The sequence below is a fragment of the Rhinolophus sinicus genome, linkage group LG13, assembly GCF_036562045.2.
Source record: "Rhinolophus sinicus isolate RSC01 linkage group LG13, ASM3656204v1, whole genome shotgun sequence".
NCBI lineage: Eukaryota > Metazoa > Chordata > Mammalia > Chiroptera > Rhinolophidae > Rhinolophus > Rhinolophus sinicus.
In genome coordinates, this window is record NC_133762.1 from 38,347,896 (window position 1) to 38,372,106 (window position 24,211).

The window sequence follows — 24,211 nt, forward strand, 5'->3', positions numbered from 1 at the left end:
AAAACAACCTCTGCCAGTGCCCCCAACACAGGCCCTGGAGGGAGAGGAGGAGAAGGAGGCAGCCTGAGTGCCAGAGGGATGGGCACACTGCCGGCTTTTGTCTGGGTCACCCAGTGGCCAAGGCTCAGTTCCCTGGGGTAGGCCACATTGTCGACCTGCTGGCAGCTCAGGGAAGGCTGCGTAGGCAGCAGGGCCTGGGCAGGCCTAGGCTGGCAGCAGCCCCCAGGCATGGCCTGGCCCACTCAGGCAGGAGGGAGACCCAAGCCTAGGAGGTGAGTGGGATCACACTGGGGCTCTCTATGGCAGCCAGGTTGGGGGTGACTGGGTCTTTCTAGGGCCCACTTCAGATAGGTCTCAGCACCCACTATGTGTTAGGACCAGTGGTAGCAGTTGGACCGTCAGAACAAGGCTACGTACTCCAGTCCTGAAGCCTGACAGCCTGAGTTCAAATCCCTGCTCCAATATTTTACAACTGTGTGGCCTAAGCAAACTCCCACAACTTTCTTGGCCTCCATTAGCTGGTCTGAAAAATATAACAATAGTCCTACCTCAAATGCTTGGAGAAGTTCTAGAACAAAGAAAGAACCCAGTAAGTGTTACTACTATTGTTATTGCCCTTAAGAGCAAAAGGCCAAATATTTGTTGAATTCCTACTGTTTGTTAGATATTCTGGAGAGAAGATCTGTTTTACTAAACATGTACTGAGCACCTACTGTATGCCATTGGGGATACCAAGATGAAAAACGTGGGAGAAGTGGTGTTGGAAAGAGAAGGAAAAGGAAGGGGGAGGAAGTGATGTATGAGGTCCTGCTGTGTGCCAGGCTCTTTGCTGAGCACTGGGAATTCAGAGAGGAGAAAAGTGGCGCCTGCCCTCGTGGTACGGAAGGGTGCGGAAATCTGGAAACCGATAATTATGACCCAGGACAATCAATGCTGTGATGGGAGCTGCACAGGGGGCTGCCACCCAGCCTTGGAAGTCAGGGAAGGCTTCCTGGAGGAGGTGACCTGGAATCTTGGCATTGTGGTCTAACTTATCAAGTCCTCACTGTAATAACTCTGTCTTGTTGTGGTCTGGGCTTAGTTTAAACATGTCCAGGGACAGGGGACTTACTACACAAGGAGGAATATACTTTTTCCATTTGCAATCAGCCGCCCTTCCTTTGGACCTATTCATAGCTCTCCCACTGCTCCCACTCTGGTCTAGGTTGCTGCAGCTTCTGCTTCAGTCTCCTGCTCTCTCTCTCGCCCCTCCAGTTCATTCCCCACCCAGCAGCCAGAGCAATCTTCTAAAACATAAATCAGACAACATCAGTTCCTAGCCTAAAACCCTTCAGTGGCTCCCCAGGGGCTCTTAGGACAAAGACCAGACTCCATACCGCACACAGTCTGCAAGGCCCAACCAGGGCCGGCACAGCTGACCCTCCAACCTCCCCGGGCTGCAGACAAGGCCAAGTCCAGGCCAGATCCTCCACCTGCCCATGCAGCCTGTTGAGGATGCAGGGGTGAATTTAGTACAGACGGGGACCCCTGATTGTGGTTGTCAGCAGACAAGTGTTACAGGGTGATGAGGTGGTGATGTGCCTGGCCTGGCGGTGTCATCTTGTCACATAGTCCCTTTCCAGCTCCATGCCTCAGTTTCCCCCTCAGTAAAGCAAGAGGGCTTCCTGTGTGATACCCTCAATAGTCTCATTCAGAGTGTTGGGCCACTTCGGCTTTCACGAACTCACCCCGCACCCCTCACTCTGTGGCTCCCGTGATGGCTTGTTTCATGCCTTTCCCGAGTCTGATCCATAGATGAGACTAGCAAATCAGGGTTTGATGATGCCGTAGACTTCAATATCTCTCTTGATTCCGAGGAGACACTGAGACCCATGAGGTGAAATGACCCTGACCGAGCTCATTCTGCATTAGCCCAGGCCCTCTGGCCAGTTGTCATTTATCTGCCGCGATGACAGAATAGTCACGCAAACTTTATCCACACAGTATCCTAGGTTATTTTAATTTTGTTTTAAATACATAATGCGTTCATGTGATTTGGAATTTGAAAATCTAAAATCTATGGTAAAAATCCCCTTCCCATCCCTTTTCTTTCCCCTAGATTTTCAGTTCCCCTCTCAGAAGGCAACACTGTGACCAGCTTCTGTCTGTCTTTCCAGAGACGTCTGATGTACATGTAGGCAAACGCTAATGTACAAAACCTGTTTTTAGAGCTAGAAAGAACTGGTCAGTGACCGAGTTTGCCCCCATCCACCATTAAGGGCTTACCAGAGCTTAGCTGAGCGTGGTAGAGGGTAGAGCCCCCTCCATACTTCCCCTGCCAGGGCATTTGGGCCCAAATGGGGAGATTTCGGAAGCTGTGGGGTTGCTGCTGGCTTCCCTGCAGAGAGGCCGAGGATCCTACTTTCAGAGTGTGTCTCTGTGGAAGTAGGAAGTAGAGGCCAAGGAGATGTTGAGAACATTCTAAGTAGCTACCCCATCCACCTTCAGCACCATCCACAAAGCAGGTGGTGAAGAGAGCTGGTGCCTGCCGTGACTCAGCAGATGAGACCATAGGGCAGCTCAGCAGCAGGGGGCCCATCCGTGAGGGCAGGTGGGAGGAGGGAGAAACGGTTGGATTCCAATTTATGGAATGGGCTGAGCTGGCAGACCCCACTTTATGTGGCAAATAGGCTCTGTGTTAGTGGCTTCACCCTTAACATTGACATTGAATGAATGTTGACACTGTTTTATTTAACCCTCACCACATCCCCACCTGGTAGACACCATTAATCCCATGTTACAATTGAGGAAGCACCCTCAGAGAGATGGAACTCTTGCCTGAGTCACATGGCTGGATTTGACCTAGGTCTGCCTGATTGCTAAGATTCCCCATCTGCCCTGCTGCGGAGTTTGATCAGTGGGACATAACCCAGCTCCTACATAGTCGTGCAGCTGACAGAGAAGGGCAGGGTGGCGCTGTGGTCAGCAGCTCGGGCTCTGGGGCTTCCAGCTCTGACTCCACTATTTACTGGCTATGTGGCCTTGGGCAGGTCATGTTCTCTCTGGGACCTTTGCTGTCCCTGAGGTCAGCTCCTGCCAGTCCGTTCTCAGTCCAGAGCAGACCTGCTGGTTGGGGTTAATGGAGGCGTAGGGCAGTTTCCCCAGAGCTGATGACACTTATGTGGGCAGATCCCACAGCTAGTACCAAGGAATGGGACCAGGCTCAGAGCCGCGATTCGCAGATGCGCCAGCCTCTGTTTGGCTGTGTGGCTTTGGGCTACTCTCTTTCCCTTTCTTATCCTGCACGTCACATCTCCAGGTTCCCAGGGATGAGCTTTTTAGAGAGGGAGGTGTTTGGATGTAGCCCCAGTGAGTTGGCGGAATTTGGGCAGGGCTGGAACTGGGGAGCAGGAACAACAGGATTGAAGAGGCCCAGGGACAGGTAGCAGTGGAGGGTGAGGCACCTTTTCTTTTGCTGACTCTGGGAATGAATTTTATGTTTTTCAGCAAGGATTTGATTTAAAGTTGCTGGACAAAACTGAACCTGACAGAGCTGAAGCCCCTCAAAAAGAAATATTTGCTTCAGAAGAGGAATGAAGTTTAAAAGTCCCAGGAGCCTTGGATTTGCTGTTTTATAGCCAGGAAGACAGAAGCACAAAGGGAGGCAAGGAGTAACCCAAGGCCATAGGGCTTTGTTTGTCCTTTACTCCATCACTTTGTTCGTTAAGCACCTACTGTGCACAGGCACCGTGCTAGGCCCTGGTGGAGAACGTGGCAGAGGCCTCGCGGTGCTCTCCGTCAACCAGAGGAGATAGCCGGTGACCAAAGAGTTACACAGATACACAGTGTTGCCATCGTGGGAGGCACTGGAAAGGAAATGGTGCTCACAAACACCTGACTGTGCATAGGGGTCGAGGAGGGCTTCTCTGAGACAATCTATTCTCTGAGACAATCTATTCGTTTGCTAGGGCTGCCATGACAAAGTACCACAGACCGGGGGGCTTCAACAACCGAAATTTATCTTCTCACAATTCTGGAGGCTACAAGTCAGAGATTAAGGTATCAGCAGGGTTGGTGTCTTGTGAGGCCTCCTTGGCTTGTAGATGGTTGCCTTCTCCTGTGTCTTCACGTGGTCTGCCTTTTTGTTTCTCAGGGTCCTAACCTCTTCTTCTTATAATGACATCAGTCATATTGGATTAGGGCTCACCTATATGATCTCATTTAACCTTAATTACCTCTTTAAAGACCCTATCTCCAAATAGACATTCTGAGGTAGGAAGCTTGGGACTTCAACATAGGAAATTACAGTGGTGGGGGGGGACACAATTCAGCCCATAATAGGCAGTTAACACTTGAGCTGAGGCCTGAAGGTCAAGTAGATGTTAACCTACTAGTAGGGAAGAAAGGGTGTTTTAGGCAGAGGGTACAGCACGGGCAAAGGCCAAGTGGCAGGAGGGAGCACATGGTATAGATGTGGTTCTGAGAGAAGCCGGTGTGGCTGGAGTGCAGGGAAGGTGTGGAGAGGGATTCAAGATGAGGCCCAGGAGATTGCATCCCAGTGCGGCTGCTTCATTGCCCATAACTACAATCCTTTTTCAATCATTGGTTTCCTCACCAGTGAAACGGGAGTAACCAAACCAGCCTTGTGGGGCTGGGAGCCTGGAATGAGGTCACATGGATCTAAAACATCTTGCCCTGTTCCAGCTCTTTATAGGTATTCAAGATGAGTTGTCCCTTTACTCTCCCATTCCTGGACCACCTTTGGTCTTCCTTAGTCCCCTCCCTGTCCCATACCTTGATTTGTATGACCCTGCTTGAGGTCCCGAGTACCAGGGCCAAGTACCCTTGGCAAACAGTATCATGGCCTGGATAGGCCATTTGGGCTTCTTGGGATCCAAGGAGAAAAGGACGAATTTTCTGGGGAGTTGCACGGGAGCATGTGCCTGACTTCTGAGCTCTACAGAACTAGGCATGGATTCTCAATCAAATGTCTCTGAGCCTCCTGTGATATTTGGAAAGAAGAGCTCCACCCTCCCTCAATATAACATTGCCCTTTATTGCAAAAATAAATGGCTCACCAGTGATAGGAGCCTCCTTCTCTTGGGGATGTTTGCCAGGTCTCTCTGCCCATGAGCCACTGCTTGTCATTGGCTGTGTAGCCTGTGCTTTCACTCAACACATTTTAAAAATTTAAATAAGTGGTTTATTGTAGAACAATTTTAGATTTACAGAAAGTTGCCAAGATGGTCCAGAGAGTTTCTGTATACCCCATACCCAGTTTTCCCTGTTAACATTTGACATTGTTATGATGTGTTTGTCACAACTAAGGAACCAGCAAGGGTATATCACTGTTAGCTAAACTCACCCTTTTTTCAGATTTCACTAGTTTTTCCCTAATGTTCATTTTCTGTCTCAGGATTCCAGTCAAGATATCACATTACATTTAGTCATCATGTCACCTTAACCTCCTCTGGTCTGTGGCAGTTTTTTAGGACAAAATGTATTTCGACAAACATTTTTTGAGCACCTACAATGTGCATTATTCTTGGTGCTGGGGAAAGAAACAGAATCCTGCTTTCGATGGAGCTTACATTTTGGGGTGGGAAGACAGACCACAAATAAGCAAATAGAAATATTAAATATGTCAGATGCTATATAGAAAAATAAAGCAAGGAAAGGAGCTAGGGCTGGGGGCTGCTATTGGAGATAGGGAGTCTGAGAAGGCCTTCTTATGAGACATTGGAACAGAGACCTGTTGGAGGGGAGGGAACCTCCATGTGGATATCCGGTGGGAGAATATTCTAGGCAGAGAGCAGAGCAAGTACAAAGGCCCTGAGGCAGGGAGTGCCTGGTAAGTCTGAGGAATGGCCAGGAGCCCAGTGGGTTGGAGCCCAGGGTGTGGCACTGGGTGAGTGGTGGGAGGCAAGGGCCGATCTGTGTGGCATATAGACTGGAGGATGGAAGTTGGGAGTAGACTGATGCCATGATCCAGGTGAGCCAGGTGAAAGGGGATGGTGGCATGGGCCAGAATGGTGCCCATGGAGGGTGAGAAGTGAGCAGATTCTAGGCCTGTTTCAAAGGAGGAGCCACAGGATTTGCTGGTAGAAACAGGCCTGGCACTGAAACCTTCTGACAGGGCTTGTATGAGGAATAAAAAAGAGGATGGGTGTTAGCAAGTCTTTGGAAAACTGCAAAGTTGGGTTTCTCCCTTGATCTCCTGTGTTTTAGAGCTGCCTAGCCCAACACATCCTCTGGCTGAGGGCCAGTCATAAACCACTGGTTTGTTTTTTTAAGTGTAACATTTTGAAAAGGTAATAGAATCTCATTATTTAAAAAAAACAATTCAGCAGGTACCAATGTGCAAAAAAAGTCTCCCTTCCAGCCCTGCCTGTCAGACACCCATTTCCACTCCCCAGGGAAAACCATTATTATTTCTTTGGTAACCTTCCAGAGGTATTTTATACATATATAAGCACATACGCACATTTTTGGGGGTTTGTTTCTATTTTTACACAAAATGTGTTGTACACTGTTGTAGGTTGATTTTTTTTCTTATAATGGCTTTATTGAGATATAATTCACATACTACACAACTCACCCATTTAAAATACAATTCAATAGTTTTGAGTATATTCAGAATTGTGCAAGCCTCACCACAATCAATTTTAAACCATTTTCGTCACCCCAAAAAGAAACTCCATACCCATTAGGAGTCTTTCTCCATGTACCCCTAACCCTCCCCCAACCTGACCTAGGCAAGCACTAATCTGCTTCTTTCTCTGTAGATTTGCATTCTCTGGACATTTCCTATAAATGAAATCATACAGTACATGGTCTTTGTGCCTGACTTCTTTCACTTAGTATAGTTTTTTCAAAGTTTGTCCGTGTTGTAGCATGTACTTCATTCCTTTTTATTACCAAATACTATTCCATTATATGGATATACTATATTCTATTTATTTATTCAACAGGTGAGGGCATTTGGTTTGTGTCCACATTTTGGCTATTATGAATAATGCTGCTATGAACACTCATGTACTAGTTTTTGTGTGAATGTATGTTTTCAGTTCTCTCCTACCTAGGAGTGGAATTGCTGGGTCATATGATAACTCTATGTTCAACCTTTTGTGGAATTGCCAGATTGTTTTCCTAAATGGTTGCACCATTTATAATTTACCAGCAGTATGAGGCTTCTGATTTCCCCAGATCTTTATCAACACTTATTATTATATATCTTTTTGATTAGAGCCATCCTAGCGGGTGTGAAGTGGTATCTCACTGTAGTTTTGATTTGCATTTCCCTAACGACTAATGCTATTGAGCATCTTTTCATGTGCTTATTGGCCATTAGCATATCTTTTTTGGAGAAACGTCTATTCAGATCCTTTGTCGGTTCCTTAATTGCGTTATTTGTTGTTTTATCATTGAATTATAAGGGCTCTTTATATATTCTAGATACAAGTACCTTATCAGATATGTGATTTGCAAATATTTTCTGCCAGTCTGTCTGTTGTCTTTTCATTTTCTTGATGGTGTCCATTGGAGCACAAACGTTTTTGGTTTTGATGAAGTCCAATTTGTCTAATTTTGTTTTGTTGCTTGTACTTTTGGTGTCATATCTGAGAAACTATTGCTTAATCCAAGGTCACAAAGATTTTCCCCTATGTTTTCTTCTAAGAGTATTATAGCTTTAGCTCTTATATCCTTCAGGTTGTTTTTTCTATTAAACAGTAAATTTATGTGATGTCAGTACATAAGTCTGTCAGAACATAAAGAACTTTCTCATTCTTTTTTACAGCTGCATAGTATGCAGTTTTATGGATGCACCATAATTTATTTACCTCGTCCTCTGGTGATGGACATTTAGGTTGTTGCCAATATTTTGCTCTCATCACAAGACTTCAGTGAACATTCTGTAGCATAGGTGGCCATTTCATATGTATGTAAATTTATACTGAGGAGTTGAATTTCTGGGTCTGAGGAAATATGCTTTTGGTCGTTAATAGATGATGCCAGCGTGCCCTCCACTCCTGGCAGCAATGTCTAGACTGTGAACTATTAATTAATTACCGTGGCACTATTCATCCCTGCACAATGACCCTGTAGGTCAGAGTTAAAATCCCCGCTTTACAGTGATATCAAGTCCTAAGACCTGTCTGACTCCTGACCCTGCATCCTGTCCAGCCCCCATGCCTTCCAAGTACCTCACAGCCCTTCTGAAATAACTAAAGAAATAATGCAAATTCCGTATGTGGTGCCTGGAAAATCTCTAAGACCACATTGAGTCAGAGGGCAAAGGCTATTCAGTCACTAGGGAATCTTGAATGAACACCTATTGTATGCTTGGCACTTTGATAGGAGTGAGAGATGGACTCTGCCCTCAGGCTACATCGGCCTAGTGAGGCAGCTGAGACTCGAGACAGACTTCTGGAGATGTGGGCTGACTCTAGGGCTTGGAGGTCTAGCTGTGAGTCAGGCAAATGTAGGTTCAATCCTGATTCCATCCCATGTCACTTTGGGCCACTCACTTTCCCTCTCGGTGCCTCAATTTTCTCATCTGTAAAATGGCATTGTTAATAGTAATAGTACCTACTGGCATACTAACGATATTATTAAGACATTAACGATATTATCCTTGTTGACATAGTGCTATAGGAAATTGAAGGCAAGAGATATGGCTGGGGATTAAGGAGGTCTTGTTGTGGGGAGAGGGTGTGGGGTGGGGTGGGGTGGGGTGGGGTGGGTGGGCAGCAGAGAGAAGGACATTTGAGTGAAACTTAGAGGGGGGATGGCTCAGGAGTCAGGTGATGGCATTCTAGGCAGAGGGAACAGCTTGTGTGTAGGCATAGAGGCAAGACAGCCCCTGGGCTAATGGGGCAGAGAAGTAACTAGGGCAGTTAGAGTGTCAGGTTTGTACTGGGGCCTTAGGGAGGAGAAGATGCAGCTGGAGACATTTCCAGGGGCCTTGCGTCCAGAGGTGGATATCTGGGTATTATTTGACTGGCAGGAGGGAGCCATGGAAGGATTGTTGAGCTGGCAGCCCTGCCTGGCATATCCCCATCTGCCTCCTTGGGGCAGGCTTCCCCAAATCTCATTTCTTTTTGAAGGGCTGCCTGGAGCAGTGTTTAAGAATGAGAGTTCTGGGGCCAGGCTGCCTGGGTTGGGCTCAGCCACTTGTGAGCTGTGTGTCCTTGGTCATGTCACTTAACTTCTCTGGGTCTTGGTTTCCTCAACCATAAAAGGAAGTTGTTCCTATTTCCTGAGGTTACACTAAGGACTTAATGAGTTAATAATATATGTAAAGCGCTTACACCAGTCCCTGGCACATAGTAAGTGCTCTATAAATGTCACTTGTTACAGAGAAGGAAGGCAAGGCATTAGGTTAACTCATTTCTCATTTGGGAAAAAATCAAGGCCTTCTGAAAGTGAATGAATGCCCAGAGTCCCTTTGGAGGGCCAGACGTTTCATTCATTCATTCATGCATTCATTCATTCATTCATTCATTCATTCATTCAATAATGGCTTCCTGAGAACTACTCTTTCTAGGCTCCAGTAGATATTGGGAATCTAGTCAGGGGTGAACAAGACAGCATCCAGCCCAAGGAGCTCCTGAGTCACACCCAGGGTGTTAAAAGTCGAAACAGTCATTGCCTCAGACACCCTCTCTCTTCCTGTGTCCTGCCCAGGCCAGAAGACAATTAGAATTTTAACATAAAATGTCTTGTGAACCAGGCTCTTCCCAGCTCCCAAATCTGGACAAAAGGATACTAGGAGTTAAAATGACCCTCTTTGTCCCACTTATCCTACAGATGAAGAAACTGAGACCAGAGAAGAAGGGCAGGAGCTTGGCCCCAAGGCTCTCAACTGCCAGCACATGCCTCTCGCTGGGGCCCACAGGCCCTGGGACAGGAGTTCGGAGCAGAAGTGGTAGAATGCAGTCGCTGGATACAGTTTAAAGTCGGAGCCAATAGGATTTACTGATGGATGGGATGGGCATGGAGGGATGTGAGAGAAAGAGGGAGGGATCAAGGATGACTCCCAGGTGTTTGGCTTGAGGAAGTGGAGATGGAGAAAGCTTCTGGTTGAGCAGATTTGGTGGTGACGGCCAGGTGGTGGAGGGGGTGATCTACATGCTTGTTGGATGAATGGATAGATGCGTTTCCCCGGCCTCCCAACACACTTGTTTTCAGACATGTCCAGTCGGCGAAATAGAGGCAAAGGAAGGTCCCAGGCTAGAGGCGTGACCCTGGGGGCCACGAGATGGACAAGATTCAAGGACTGGGTCCTGGGGCTGCCAATGTTAGGAGGTTTTATCCAAAGTTCAAGTTTTCTTCTTCCATGAAATTTCCCAACTTTTAAATATTAGCAATAAATTCAAAATTATAATAAACTTCCGCATGCCCCCCCCCCCCCCCATGTGTCCATAGGCCCGTTTGGCCTGTAGCCTGGTTAGGACCTCTGGTGTGTGGATCTGGAGTCAGACGGCCTGGGTCTGAGCCTCTATTCCCAGCTGGGTGCCCTTAGGCAAGTGACCGGTGTCTTGGAGGCTTGGTTTCCTTATCCATAAAATGGGAATGATAATAGTATCCACCTCCTGGGCTCATCCTAAGGGTTTTATAGCTGGACGGCTTTTATTATATAAATACTATTTATAATAAACACTACTCATGATGGTGCCAAAGGGGAAAGAACACTGGGCTTTGAGTTTGCCCTGGGGTGGGATCCCATCTCTGCCTTGACAAGCTCCGTGACCTAGGACTAGTTTTTAGATGTCTCCAAGGGAGAAGTTTGTTGCTCTCAGAGTGATGGCCGGGGTGCCTGTTACCCTCTCTGAGGCCCCACAATCACTCTCCCTCCCTGCCTCCTTCCCTCTGGCCTCACCCACACGCCACCTGCAACCCCTCCACCCTGCAGCCGGAATGATTTTTCAAAAGCATAAATCTCAGCATGGTCTTTCCCTGCCTTGAAAAAAATGGTGTTGGCTTCATGCTGCCTTCAGGAAAACGCCCAGGAGCTTCTGCCTGGCGTGGAGAGGTGGGAGGCAGCCCTCACCTCTTTTCTGTCATCTCTTTCCACCAGCCTTGTTTATGTACCAGCTGCACACTGCCCCTCATCAGGCCATGAGTGCCCCATGTTCCTTTGCCCGCCCATCATCCAACACTTAATGAGGGGCTGCTGTTTCTCAGATCCAGCCACTTCCCTCACCGTGGTGACCTTACTGCTTGTCCATGGTCTCCCTGTATCCCATCTCACCCCTTACTCTTTGCAGCCCATTTTTCACAAGCAGCCAGAGGGGTCCTTAGGAAATTAATTTGGATGTTGACACCCACCTGCTTAAAATCCCTCCATGGCTGCCTTTTTCACTGTAAGGCCACAATCCCTACCCCATCTCTTCATCCACATTCTGCAATTTCCCCACTATCCACTCTCCACTGCCTAAGATGCCACTGCCTGATCTGCCCACCTGAGGACCTTTGCCCAGGCTGTTTCCCTTCTTAGATGCTTTCAATCTACTTCTTCAGGAGGGCCTCCCTGACCACTTGCCCGTGAATCACTATTCAGGAGGTGCGGCCACAGGGTCTGCCTGTGACTCTGTAGCCACAGTGTCCCGCATTGGTATCCACCCCATGTTGGCAAAAATGCCACTCATCCTTCAAGGCCCAGCCCAATATATCACCTTCTCTGTGAAGCCTTCCTTCCTTTACACAGCTCCATGCCCGCCCTTTCCCCCCCGCCAGGCCCTTCCGGATCTCTCTCTCCTGGGCATCCCTTGACAGTAGAGACAGCTCCGTGGTGGCTTCCTATGAGCTTTCTTCCCTTTCTGCCTCCCACACTCAACACTATAATTATCACTGGATGGTGAGCTCCTCAAGGCCAAGGAACGGCACAGTAACGAGAACTAATGTTTACGGAGCTTGTGCCCGCTCTGTGCTAAGCACTTTCCTGTATCCTCTCCTGAAATCCTCACAACCCTATGGGGTTGGCTCTCCTAAAAGCCCCAACTTAAAGAGAAGCCACTGGAAGTTTAAAGCGGTTAAGCCACGTGCCCATGGTCTGACTCCGGAGGTGGAGCTTTTAATGAACAGTGGCAATACCTTACGGCACCTTCCACCTGCCAGTCACTCTGCTGAGCCCTATTCCGGTGTTTCCTGCTCATAATAATTTTCATTGCAATTCCATTTTATGGCTGGGGAAACAGAGGCACGGAGAGGTTAAGTATGAAGCTAGTAAGGAGTGGAGTAGGATTTGAACCCGTGCTATCTGGCTCTGGGTCATGCTCTCAAACCTCATGCTGTGTTGGCCATTGTACCCCCTTTCCTCTGACCTGCCCGGGAGGGTTCTCTGTATCTCAGCACCCCAAAGCCTAGAATAGCAGCCAGCCCCCTCAGGCAGCACTAGTTAGTGTGTGTAATGATTGAGGGAGCAGGTAAGCGGGTGTCATGGGACTCTCTCTACCCAACCATCCCAGAACCCTGTGTCTGGAAGCCCAAAAATGTGGTAGCCCCTCTCCAAGGTTCACGAACCCCCCACCCCCCACCCAGTTGTCCAGACAGCCCCAAGGGAAGGACCAGATCCATAAACATGAGGCTCCTCTTGGGCCCAGGAGGGGCTCTGGGCACTGTACAAGTCCTCAATATTATTACTTTATTGTCATTTAAATAGAGTCTGCCTCAAACAGGCCACCCAGTTCTAGCCACCAGCACTGGACAAAACCCCCATTGAAAAGCCAATTACAATCACTCCATCTAAATTGTCATGGATTTGTATAGAAAATTACATCTCCATTTAGTCCTGAAGCGTCGTCCTGGGCATGGATAGAGGGGAGGCTGGCCCATTTACCTCTACAGCTCAGCGCGAGTGCCGCAGGCAGAGAGAAAGCCCAAGCTGCTGGGTCTTGGCCGGCCTGGGGAACAAAGGCCAGTTTGTGGGGGCCCGGAGAGAAGCTGGGCCTCTCAGGGCGGCTCAGATTCCAGGCCTGGGCCCATGGACCCTGCACCGCCAGCTGGTCTCCCCTGCTGGCGGCTGTGGCCAGACGAGCTTCTGACAGCCGGCTTCAGGCGGCCCATCAGCCCTGCCACCATCCGAGGCGGCTGGAGCTTGGCTCCTGTCCACGCTGCCAGGAAACGAAAGAGGTTTAGCTCAGGCACTGGACTGGGATCTCAAGATCTTGGTTTCATTCATTCATTCATTCATTCACAAGTTATTAAGTGCCTTGCCGTGGCATGAGAAGCATGATAGCATAGAAGTAAGCTCTGGCTTCCAAGTGTGGGTTTGGTTCCAGACTCTGTCCTCAGTAGCTGTGAAGAGGCTACTTCATTTATTCATTTAGTTCTGAAGTTGTTGAGCACCTACTATGTGCCAGAGAACAGGACAAAATGGTCCCGACTCTTAGCCCTTAAAGTCCAGTGGGGGTCCACACTGTTTTGCAAATGTAAGTGTTGTGAAGGAAGTGAACAGGGGCTGGCACAGGCTTTTGGGAGGAATTGTGTAAGGAGGCAGCTCAGGAGCCGGTCAAACCAAGAGCAAATGGCAAGGACATTCCAGGCAGAGGCAACAGTGCGGGCAGGTAGTGAGGTAGGCTGGAGCAGCAGAGTGAGAGTGTGGCAGGAGACGAGGTCTGTGGGGACACTCTGAGGCCTCTGTGGGTCTCTTCTCTGAACCTCAGTTTCTTCATCTGTAAGAATGGGAGTGATGACATTTGCCTCCTGGAGAGATGCCTTTCCCTGGTGATAATGTACGTAAGAGCTCAGTGGGAGCTGGGCACAGGATGCTTCTGGCTAGCTAAGATAGCGTCACTTAGAGGGCACTCTCCATGGACCAGACAGGGACAGGGGCTCTGCATGCAGTTGCTTATTAACTCTCCCAACAGCCCTGTGGGGTAGGGCTGTTATCCCCCTTTCACAGATAGGGAAACTGAGGGAACAGCACTGGTCAGCTAATTACCTGTTCCTATTCTAGTCGGTTGCAGATGTGTATCTGTGTGTACGTATGTGTGTGACTCTGAGACTGGGTGTAACTGTCTGTGCGGGATTCTGACCGTGACTCTGTGTGACTGATGACTGTATGGTTGTATGTGACTCTGAGTGTGAGTGACTGTGCACAACAGTGTCACATACTTGTCTCCTGGAGCCCAGATGCCTGGTGGCTGTGGGAACTCTGTCAGACTGACAGTGTGGCTGTGTCAGACTGTGTATCACTGCCTACACATGTCTGTCTGGGCCCAAAGGGACACTTGGCACCCTTCCTGGGATGGCTGGCAGGCCTGGAGGCGACTTCGGGGCAGAACCGGGCTGGTTTAGAGGTGAGGAGGGCAGTCGCCATCCTCCCCCACCCAGCATCACCAGGCAGACAGGCAAATGGAAAAAATGTTCACACCCGGGGCAGGCAGGTGGCTGCCACACCAGGGACTGCTCTGTGCACAGAAAACAAGTTCTTCTGGTATCAGCTCGAGTTTGGCAGGAAGTGGCTTTTGGGTGGCAGGAAGTTGGATTCAGCTCATATCAGCCCCGGCCGAGGGGCAGGAGAGCAGTTATCTGGGGTTAAACAGAGTAACCGAGAAGCGGGGCCCCCACACCCCATACCCGAAGATCTGAGGGTACAGCCCACCCCTCCTGGTCATTTGGGATGATAGGTGGGAAGGGGGGGAGGCCTCGTAAAGAAGAGCTGCCACCCATCAAGTGGCTACTGGGCCCCAAACCCCAGATAGAGCTCATCATCCACCTCCCATTACCTCCATTTAGCAGATGTACAGACTGATTCTCTGAGAGACAGTGACTTGCCCGAGGTCAGCAAGACAAGTGGAGAGAAAGGGAGGAGACCGCAGAAGATTTACAACTATCCAGAGACAAGAGAAAAAACAGGACAAAGATCAAACAGGAGAGGGAAGATGGGAACAGGACAGAGAAAGTAGTTCAATGCATTCAGAGAGCAATGAGACTATACCAGTGGGAAGACTTTTGGGGTGACCACTGCGTGCCAGGCCTTTATGTGGCCTGGAGATCCTGAACCCATTTCCCAGATGAGGAGTGTGAGACCCACAGAGCCTTGACAGTTGAGCCAGGCCTGGACTTCAGGTCTGATTCCAAAGCCCATGTTCTTTCAAGCCGTGGCCTTGGGCCCAACTTCTAGGGCAGTAGCTGTACTAAAACAGATACTCAATCCCACTAGCCATTTGCCTAGGTACACTGTTGAGAAATTCTCCCAGTTGGCCCATGGAGAGCCAGGTTTTAAACCTGGGCAGGGTGGCTACAGAACTCATGTGCTTAACCCTGTTTCAGAGTGTGCCAAGCACTATGCCAGAGCAGGCAGAGAAAGCCATGGCTCTGACCTCAGGCTGGGACCCAGAGGGTCCAGCTGCTGATCTAAAGCCCCAAAGCTATATATACCTTGCAAGAAACTGAGTCTCCCAACTCCCAGCGCTGGACACCCTGTACCCCCCACCAAACCCCTGGGGAGTGGGCTTGGTCCTTCTGTTCTCATCCCAAAAGCAGCACCCAAGCTGTTCCCTGGCTGAGATGCCAGTTTGAAGCTCAGTTTGCATGTCGTTTGCACATTACTTAGCGCATGTCAGAAGGTACCAGCATCTCCCTTTCCTGGAGAGGGCATCTGGGCCCCCCTGCCCTCCTCCAGACAGCAAAAACACCAGCCGGCTAGACAGGGAGCTGCGCCCTGGCCTCCGACAGCGCCTGCCTGCAGCCATCCCCCCACCCCCTTCCCTCCTGGAGCCAAATTTAGGCAGCTCTGCTACTGAGAGATGGGAGAGCAGAGGCAGGAAACGGTGAGGCTCCTGGGCCTTGGCCCTTGCAGGGTGGGGCATCCCCAAGGGTGCCCCTGTCCCTAAAGCCTTTGGCCCAGCCTCTCCCCACCCCCTCCTCCCACAGGAATGCAGCCTGGGTTGGAGAATGCTGGGTTCTCAGCTGCAGCTCAGGGTGCTGGCTACCCTGGCCATGAGGGAGGAGGGAGAGATGGAGGGAGGGAGGAGGTCATGGACGGGGCAGTGGGGAAGGGATCAGATAGCCTCCTCCTGCCCCAGACACCGCTGCCACTGGGGACAGGAGCTGCTCTGCTTCTCAGCACTTCCTGCCCCTCCTTGGCATGCCCCACCCCTAGGCCTGATTGTGGAGTGGGGGGCAGGAGGCACAGCTGGGCTTGTGGGGACTGAACTCCCCACCCCCTTCCAAAGATTCCACTAGGCCATCTCCTCCTTGGGCTAGCCTTTGGTCTTGGTGGTCTTGGTTTCCCTACCTGGGAAATGGAGAGACTGGCCTAGAATGATTTCTAAGTGGCTACCCACGCTGAGAGCAAAGGTTTCTGGGAGGCCTTGCAAAAATTAGGGAGGGAGGTGACAGTGGCTTAAGGCCTAGGAACTTCTTAGATTTCTCAGGTATGGCAAAGAGAGGCAGCTCCTCACTAATGCTGGGACAGGATGTGGGTGGGCTGAACAGTGAAAGGAGGAGACCTGGGCTGGATTCCAGCCACCAGGAACTCAAGGGTGGAGTTAATAGTGCCTAGTAGCTGGCAGCATGGATCCTGGGGTCTGACTGCCTGGGTTTGAATTCCAGTCCTGCCACTCTGTTCTTCCGGACTGTGGGCAAATCGCTCCAGCTTTCTGTGCCTCAGTTTCCTCACCTGTAACATGGGGTAATGAACCTCCCAGAGCTGCAGGGAAAGTGAAATGCAGCAGTAAATGTTGGCACACATGAAGTGCACCACAATGCCAGCCACCAGTGTGATTGTTTTGTCTCCCTGAGCAATTGGGAGGCTCCCCGGAACTATAACGGATGCGGACGCGATGGGGAGGCGCTGTAGCTTGATGGTTAAATGGGCATCAGGATGGGGGTTCAATTCTGCGTGACCTGGGCAAATGGCCACACCCCACTGCGCCTTGGGCGGGGAACAGCAGAAGCGCCTACCGCAGAGGGTCTGTGAGAATTACACAGATGAGGCTTGGCACAGCGCCTGGCACATAGCGGGCGCTCCCTGAAGGAGAGCCGGCCAGATCGAATGGTACCGCCCCGCACAAAGGACAGGTGGGCAGCGTCCCGGGAGGGTAGGGCGGGAGCAGGGCAGGTGCTCCGGGAATGGGGAGGCGGGGCTAGCGCGAGGGCGGGCGGGCGGGCACGCGCGCGCGCAGCAGGTGCGTGTGGAGTGGGCGGGGCCCCGCGCGGGCGGGGTCTCCAGGTGAGCGGGCGCGCCCCCGGAGGATGGAAACTGGGGGAGGCGCGTCGCCCGACCCACCGCAGGAAAGAGTCCCTGTGTCTTTAACGCCCTCCCCGCGCCCCCCACCCCCTTTGTGTGTCCCCCCAAGCCGGTCTGCAGCCTCGGAGCCTTCCCCCCTGCACTGACAGCTGGTATCTAATTACTGTGTGAGAATGGAAAGTCAGGCTGTCCCAGCTCTGGGGAGAGGGGATTAACGTCTCCTGCAGAATACACTTCCTCTGGTGGGTTGCCATGGTTACTCTCATTACCTGCCTGCCCGCGAGGAGCCCGCGCGAGCCGCTCCAGCAGGCCCTCGGAACCCGAGCCCGGCGCGCGCGCGCGCCTCCCCGCCCCACCCCACCAAGGCGCACGCGCGTGCGCCGTGGGGGAAGTGTGAGCAGCCTCACCCCCGCCCCGCGCCCCCACCCCGCGCCCGAGCAGCTGTCAGTGGCGCGCGCGTCCAGGCCAGCCCCAGCGCGCGCTGTCAACAGTCATTAGCGCGCGGGCCGCTCCCCTCCCCCTCAAGCCCCATTTCTCCCCCACCCCCGGCCTGGGTGGGGCCCGCACCTGGGGCCCCCTCTCGTTAGCGCGCCCGGGCCGCCTGCCGCGATCCCGGAGGGACCCGTCCGCCGGGCCTGCTTGGCTCAGGGCCGCCCCCTTCCGCCTAGTACCCCCCTCAGCGACCCGGTTCCCTGTCCTTAGCCGTGGCGCCCAAGGGAGGCGGGTCCCCACAGTCCCGGAGCTCGTCCCTCCAGAGTAGTGGTGACAGCAGTCATTTATGGCTGTCTCGCCTAGGGCGGCGGCTATTTATGTATCGTTTGGGTTCCCACAGCCATCCTGTGAGATGGCAAAAGCCACTGTGCATATTGTGTCACCTCAACACAGGAGGAAACTGAGGCCCAGGCAGGCCAGCCCCTTGCCCAGGGTCAGGGCTGGATTGTCCTGTGACTTCAGGACTATGACTTCACCACTAGAGCACCCACTCTCTCCTGGTACCCCCAGCCCGGAATCCAGTAGCCAGGCCCAACCTTATCCCACCTGAGAGTGCCATTAGCTGCTCCCTCCCTCCATCTCTTAAACTGGGGTCTTTATTCCTCTCCTATCAAGAGGGGGACACTTTGGCCCATTGCACCCCTTTCTCTTCCACCCCCTTTCTTCCTCACCCTTTTCAGACATCCCAGAATTTAAAAATACCTAAAAAGGAAAAATATTCAGAGCTGCTTGGAGGACATGCCATCCCTCAAAAGGTAGCACTGTTGTTTGGAGGCTGATCCCAGACACCTTTCTCTGTGGCCCCGGGTATGCATGTTGGTCCCCAGCGTGATTTGAAAGAAGATGGAGATTCAGCGAAGCAGAAAGGAGGACTTGGAATATGTGAGGCCTGTTCCAGATGGCAGGTGCGACTTGGTGGTGGCTCGGCACTAACAGTTGGAGATTGTGCACAGGGTGGAGGAGAGGCAGGTGCTACACTGAGTCCTCAGCACCTTGTTTTTGTATTTATTTATGGGGAGGGGTCCCATCCCTCTGCCCCATCTAGACCCACAGAGCTCAATGCAACTATGGGTCCTACAATTCTGGTGTGAATCTTTATTTTGGAGGGTTTTTTGGTTTCTCATCCACAGTAGATAGTATTCATAATTGAGAGAAATGCAAATACTGTTTTTGTCCCTTATTTAAGCAACACCCTCCCCTCAATCACCTGGTTGTCCGTTACAAATTATGACCAGCTTTTCTTGGGGATTCTGAGCAGAGCATTTCTGGATATTTGGGTGAGGGTCTTTATTCTGTTTTTGTATTCTTTTCGTTTTCTCCATTTATTGTGGTTTTTAAATTATGACCAGCCTCTCCCTCTAAGGCTGACTCCTTCTCTTGAGTCTTCTTTCCGTCCTGCCAGGAATTGGAATGGGACTTTGTAGGAACTCCCAGAATCTGCTACCCCAATTTCCAAAACCCTGGTCCTGCCTGATTGTGTGAAAGTATGGTTTGGGGGACAGGAGGAACAGCCATGGTTCAGAAGTTAGGAGGAACATGCAGCTAATATTCGCAGTAGCCTTTGCCTGTCATCTCAGCCACTTAGGCAGCTGGCCCAAATGGGATGGAGCAACATCCTAGCATTTGCCTGTGCAATCAACCCCCTGAAGCCCTGGGCTCCCACACAAGTGGTAGCCAGAGGTGTGTTTCCCAGGGGGTAGGTTCTGCTGACTGACCTTCTCCTCTGATGGCAATTTTATTGATCCTTACGCCTTGTCGAGAGCTGGATCTGAAATGCACCAAAAAGGCACATCCTAAGGACTTTCTCTGTGGTTTCTTCCTCTATTGTAGGAGACCAGTTGAGAAATGTCCGTGCTATTTAGCCACATCATCTCAACCATGGCCTCTTTATTGCTGGAAGGCATACACCGCTGATATAGTGATGGTGGTGCACTAAACGGCACCCTAGTGGTCTGAAATGGTGAGCCCACCTTGATAAGTATATAACTTATTACCAGCAAGTGACTTCAAAGTTCCAATGGAGATGACAGAATTGCAATCCATTAGCAATTGGACCTCACCTGCTATCAAGGGCAGGGGTCATTTAATTGGCTTAGTGGGGAGACAGACAAGATGCAGTCAGATTCAGGACCCCACCTGAGGGATAACTCCTGACGATAGCTCATGAGGCCACCCTGGCATGAACCTGGCTAATGGCCTGGTAAGACATGCTGTCTCCCTCATAGGTCTGCAGCCCTGCATGTAGCAGCTTTCCTTGTGTTGAGCATTCAGATCATTTGAGGAAAGTGAGGAAGCCAGAAGAGAGTGTCAAGGGATGACCTGCTTAAGTATTAATTCACTTTGCCAGGGAGGACTTAAAAATCTGATGCCAGGATGCTGGGCGCTCTTGCCCTTTCTATTCATAATCCACATTAAGTCTCTGGGAAGGTATTCTGAATTTATACTAATGTTACCCAATAAGATTCTTTTGTTCCTAACATTAGGAAAATTGGCCTTCACCAGAGAAGAAAATATTAATATATTATTAGGCCTAGAAGCACAGAGCATGTCTCTATTTAATGAGCCAGTGCCAGTTTCCCTACTAGTTACTTTCTTGTCTCAATCATGGAGACATTCCACTCATCAGTTCTCAAAATCTGCCGCACATCAACATTATTTGATGCCTTTCAAAACCCCCAGATTTGGTAAGTGGGGCCTGAGAGTTTGCATTTCTAACAAGTTCCCATATGATGCTGATGCTGGTGACCTAGGGACCACACTTTGAGGACAATTGTTCTAAAGATTCTGAAATAACATCAGTATTTAAGTAGACATTTGCTGATTTCCTTGATGACTTGCAACCTGGCCTTTAGTTTAGAACCCAAATGGGCTGGGTTTAAGGAAGATGGTATTGTCCAAGAAAGTTAGTAACTCCATGAATTTTTAGAAACAATTGCCATGTCAGGGTTTTGTTGGCTTGAGTGTGGCCGGCTGTTTTAGAGTTGGCTGTTTCTAAAGGATGGAGTGTGTTACCATGGCAATATTCTTCCCCATGCAGGAAGGCTCCAGAGGTCGGTCCTGTGCAACTGACCATGTGTTTTTTTCATGGCTTTTCCCATGGGGATGCTGAAGGGTTCCATGCCATCACTCTTGCTTGGTGTTCCAAGGAAACTGGGCATAGTTAGGCGGCTCCAGGCCCCCTCTTTATCCAGCCTGTAAAAGAAGTGAGCCTCTTTTGTCAATCCAGGGCCCAGTGTGTTTAGGGCAATGAATCGGATTAAGCTTACTTGGGTACAAAGCAGAAGTGGTTGGCAGGGGCATCCCAAGGCTACGGGGAAGGTGCTTTCTGCTCCCTTGACTAGCAGCTCTTGCCTCATAGAGCTGTGTCTGGATTTTCAGCTAGGGAAGGCATGCCTCTCCCACAGCACTTAGCATGAAGGTTATTACCTCTTTGGATACAGGGCATGGCAGAGATGTCTGTGGCACGTGACTACCATGGGATTTCTTTGTTCTCCTGCCAGAGTTCTCCTTGAAGGCCACACAGATATCCTGGTGTTCTTCCCTTAGGGTGTAGCACACATGGTGTCCAGGTGGCCACAGCTCAGCAGAGGACAGTTGAAGGTGTGGCTCTGCAGACCTTGTGCGGGGTGAATTCTGGTTGCTACGGCCCTCTCCTTTCCTGTGTACATCTCTGCAGTTGAGACAGACTGATCACAGGACCTGGGTTTGAACATCGAGGGAGATGGCCATCAATTTTTAAATGAGGAGCTACTAAAAATGCTCCCCTGCAGAGTCTCTCTGGGATAATTTTATGGTCACACTGGGCCAGGTACAAAGCTGTTGGTTAGCTGTGTCTGCCTAACATGGAGGTAGGAGGCTGGGACGGAGCAGTGTTTCGCCGTGTAAAAAAATGGTCTGTTAGTTACACCTTGACTTTAGGAAAGCCTATTCCAAGTTTCTGTGACAGCCTTAGCGTGTTATTTAGGAATTACATAAGACTGTGCATGTCTTCATGTGATAGATATCACCTCGGGGGACCCATGATCAGGGGGACTAGAGATAAGAGCAGATTTCTAAACATAAAATGTTCAAACTCGGTGGGTCTAAAGGGAAGAGATGAACATTTACAAGCCTGTATGTGGCAGGTGACTGACGTACATTCTTACATAATCCTTGGAACATCCAACTAGGACTTTTTAGGTTCATTTCACAGGTGAGGAAACTGAGTCAAGAGGTCAAGAAGTGACCTTTCCAAGGTCACCAAGCTGATGAGGGGCGCTTTTCATCTCACCTATCTGAAATATTGTCTTTTATCAGATTGCTTTCTCCATTCCTTCCCACAAAATTTTATCTCCCTTTTCCAGAAGTATATGTGGCCTAAAACAATATTATGAGCAAAGAGGTCTATTCACTTTTAAGCAGCTAAGTCCATCATTATACCTCTGGATTCAGATTATCAAAATGTTGTGGAACTACCCACCCATTACACTTTTTTAAGTATACATTTTAAAAATTATGTTTTAACAGACATATAGAAAAGTACACATATTGTAAGTGTTTGGATTAATGGATTTTTGTAAACTGAACACCCTGTATAACCACCACCCAGATCAAGAAATAGAAACCCAGTTATATTTTCATTCTTAAGGTTCTTTTGTTTGTTTTTGTCAACATGAACCTCTGGTTAGAAGTATCTTATGACCTGTTGTAATATGTGTCCCATTCAACTCTCTCACGGCAATATTTGAAGGTCCCCAAAATGCTGGGGAGTTACAAGTCAGCTAGTGAATGAGTTAGTCACTGAGAAGCCCTATTTACAAATTACCCAGAACTTCAGATACCCCCGAGAAAGAGGTAACAGTAACTCCTGAGAAGAGTTTAAACGCAGAAGAGTCATGGAATTTTATAGCTCATCTCATAAGTGAAGCCCAGGGAGGTTGAAGAGGTTGCTCACAGTCGCACCACAAGGAAGCAGGACGAGCAGGCAGTTACACACATGCACACACACACACACACACACCATCCTGCCCCACCCCACCCCAAGATGCAAGCTATCTGAGAAGTCCCCCTTGAAATGGATCCTGACCAGGAAGGAAGCCATTGGCAAGAGGGCCTGTTCAGAGCCAGGTGAGGTCACCACCACGGTCACCACTCATGAATGCTGCCCGCTGGCTGTCTAGGATTTAGTACCCTATATCCCAGCTGTCCCGTCATCCCCGGCTGCTCTCAAGTAGATCGGTGGCAAAGAGACAACCCTGTTTGCCCATCGTGGCACATTGGGAAAGTCGCTGGTTAAAATCAAACCCTGCCTGTGGCCAGAATGTGTTGTGGGCCAGGATCCCATTCAGCACGGCCTCTCTTCTCCGCCAACTACAAAGCCTGAGGTCCTGAGCCAGCTCTGCCGCTTCCCAGCCGCCACAGCACAGGCAGGCCCTGGTCCTCACGACCTCCCAGGCTCCTTGCGATGTCCAGCCTGTCGTCGCTGGGGGGAACTCGGCAAATGGCAAAGCACTTCTCAATGACAATATTTATCCAGCAGCTCCTCTGGGCTGGGCTCGGTGCTGAGTGCTGTACATATATCTCATTCATTCCTCTTCGTAGCTCGTGGGGAAGGTGCTTCTGTTATCCCCATTTTCCAGATAAAGGACCTGAGGCTCAGAGAAGCAAAATAACTGCTCAGAGCCACACAGCCACTTAAATGATGGGGACTTATTCAAACTGGGCAAGAGTGTGTCTACACTACACTGCCTGGCTGCCACTCATAACCAGTCATTTGGTGCTTACTTATTCAGCCTGTTATGTGTCAGGCATTGTTCTAGGTGCTGGGGAGGCAGCTGTGAGCCAACCCGTGAAGCCCACACCCTCACAGAGCTGACAGTTCCTGAGCAGGATCCTTTGGGGAAGAATTGTCTTGGAGATTTGTGTTTCACGCATTTTTAGAGAAAAGCCTACCTCCTTTTCCCCAAAGCCTCCCCCCTTAGCTTCCTCTTTGAAGCCCCCAGAGCCCTTCAGTCTTCCCCTTAGGGAGATGAAGGCTGAGAGCTGGGTATAGCTGAGTCTGTGTGTAACCCTTACCCTACGAATAAGGCACTCAGCAGTCTGCTCCCTTAAGGACCCTGCCCCATCCTTGCATCCCCCACCTCACACCCTGCAGTTTTCCACCCCCACCCTCCTAGCTCTACTAGTGGGAGAAGGCAGGTGTCTGTGCAGCAGCAGTTTGCTAGTGCAGGACCCCATCTCAATCCTGGCACACCTTTCTTGGGCCAGCTGACAGCACTCATGTCAGCCTGATAAGAGGCCGGGGCAAGAGGCCCACAGCCACCCTGCTCACATAGCCCTGCCACCTCCATGTGGCCTCATGTCTGTTATTCTCTACATCTCCACACACAAAGAGCCCTGGTGCTGTTGCTGGCGCTCAGCTGCTGGAGTGGGCAGGGCAGGCAATGGTGAAAAGCTTTTCTGAAAGGCCAGGGCGGAGGCAAGAGTCACCCAGGTGATCCAAGCCGTTCCCCTGGGACCCCAGCCCAGGACCACAGTGAAAGGTTACCGCTAATTGGCGAG

General features: G+C 50.3%; 1 protein-coding gene across 3 annotated transcripts in view; it reads left to right on the forward strand.

The window, feature by feature from the left end:
* Positions 1–24,211, forward strand: part of NOL4L (nucleolar protein 4 like) — a 123,451-nt gene that overhangs the window by 23,957 nt on the left and 75,283 nt on the right. The window contains exon 1 of one of the 3 annotated variants that reach the window (XM_019748483.2): positions 16,991–17,010. The exons of the other annotated variants lie outside the window; for them this stretch is intronic. The gene's annotated coding sequence lies outside the window, so the exon portion shown is untranslated. Of the gene's footprint in view, positions 1–16,990; positions 17,011–24,211 lie in introns of those variants that run through there. 3 annotated transcript variants of the gene reach the window in all.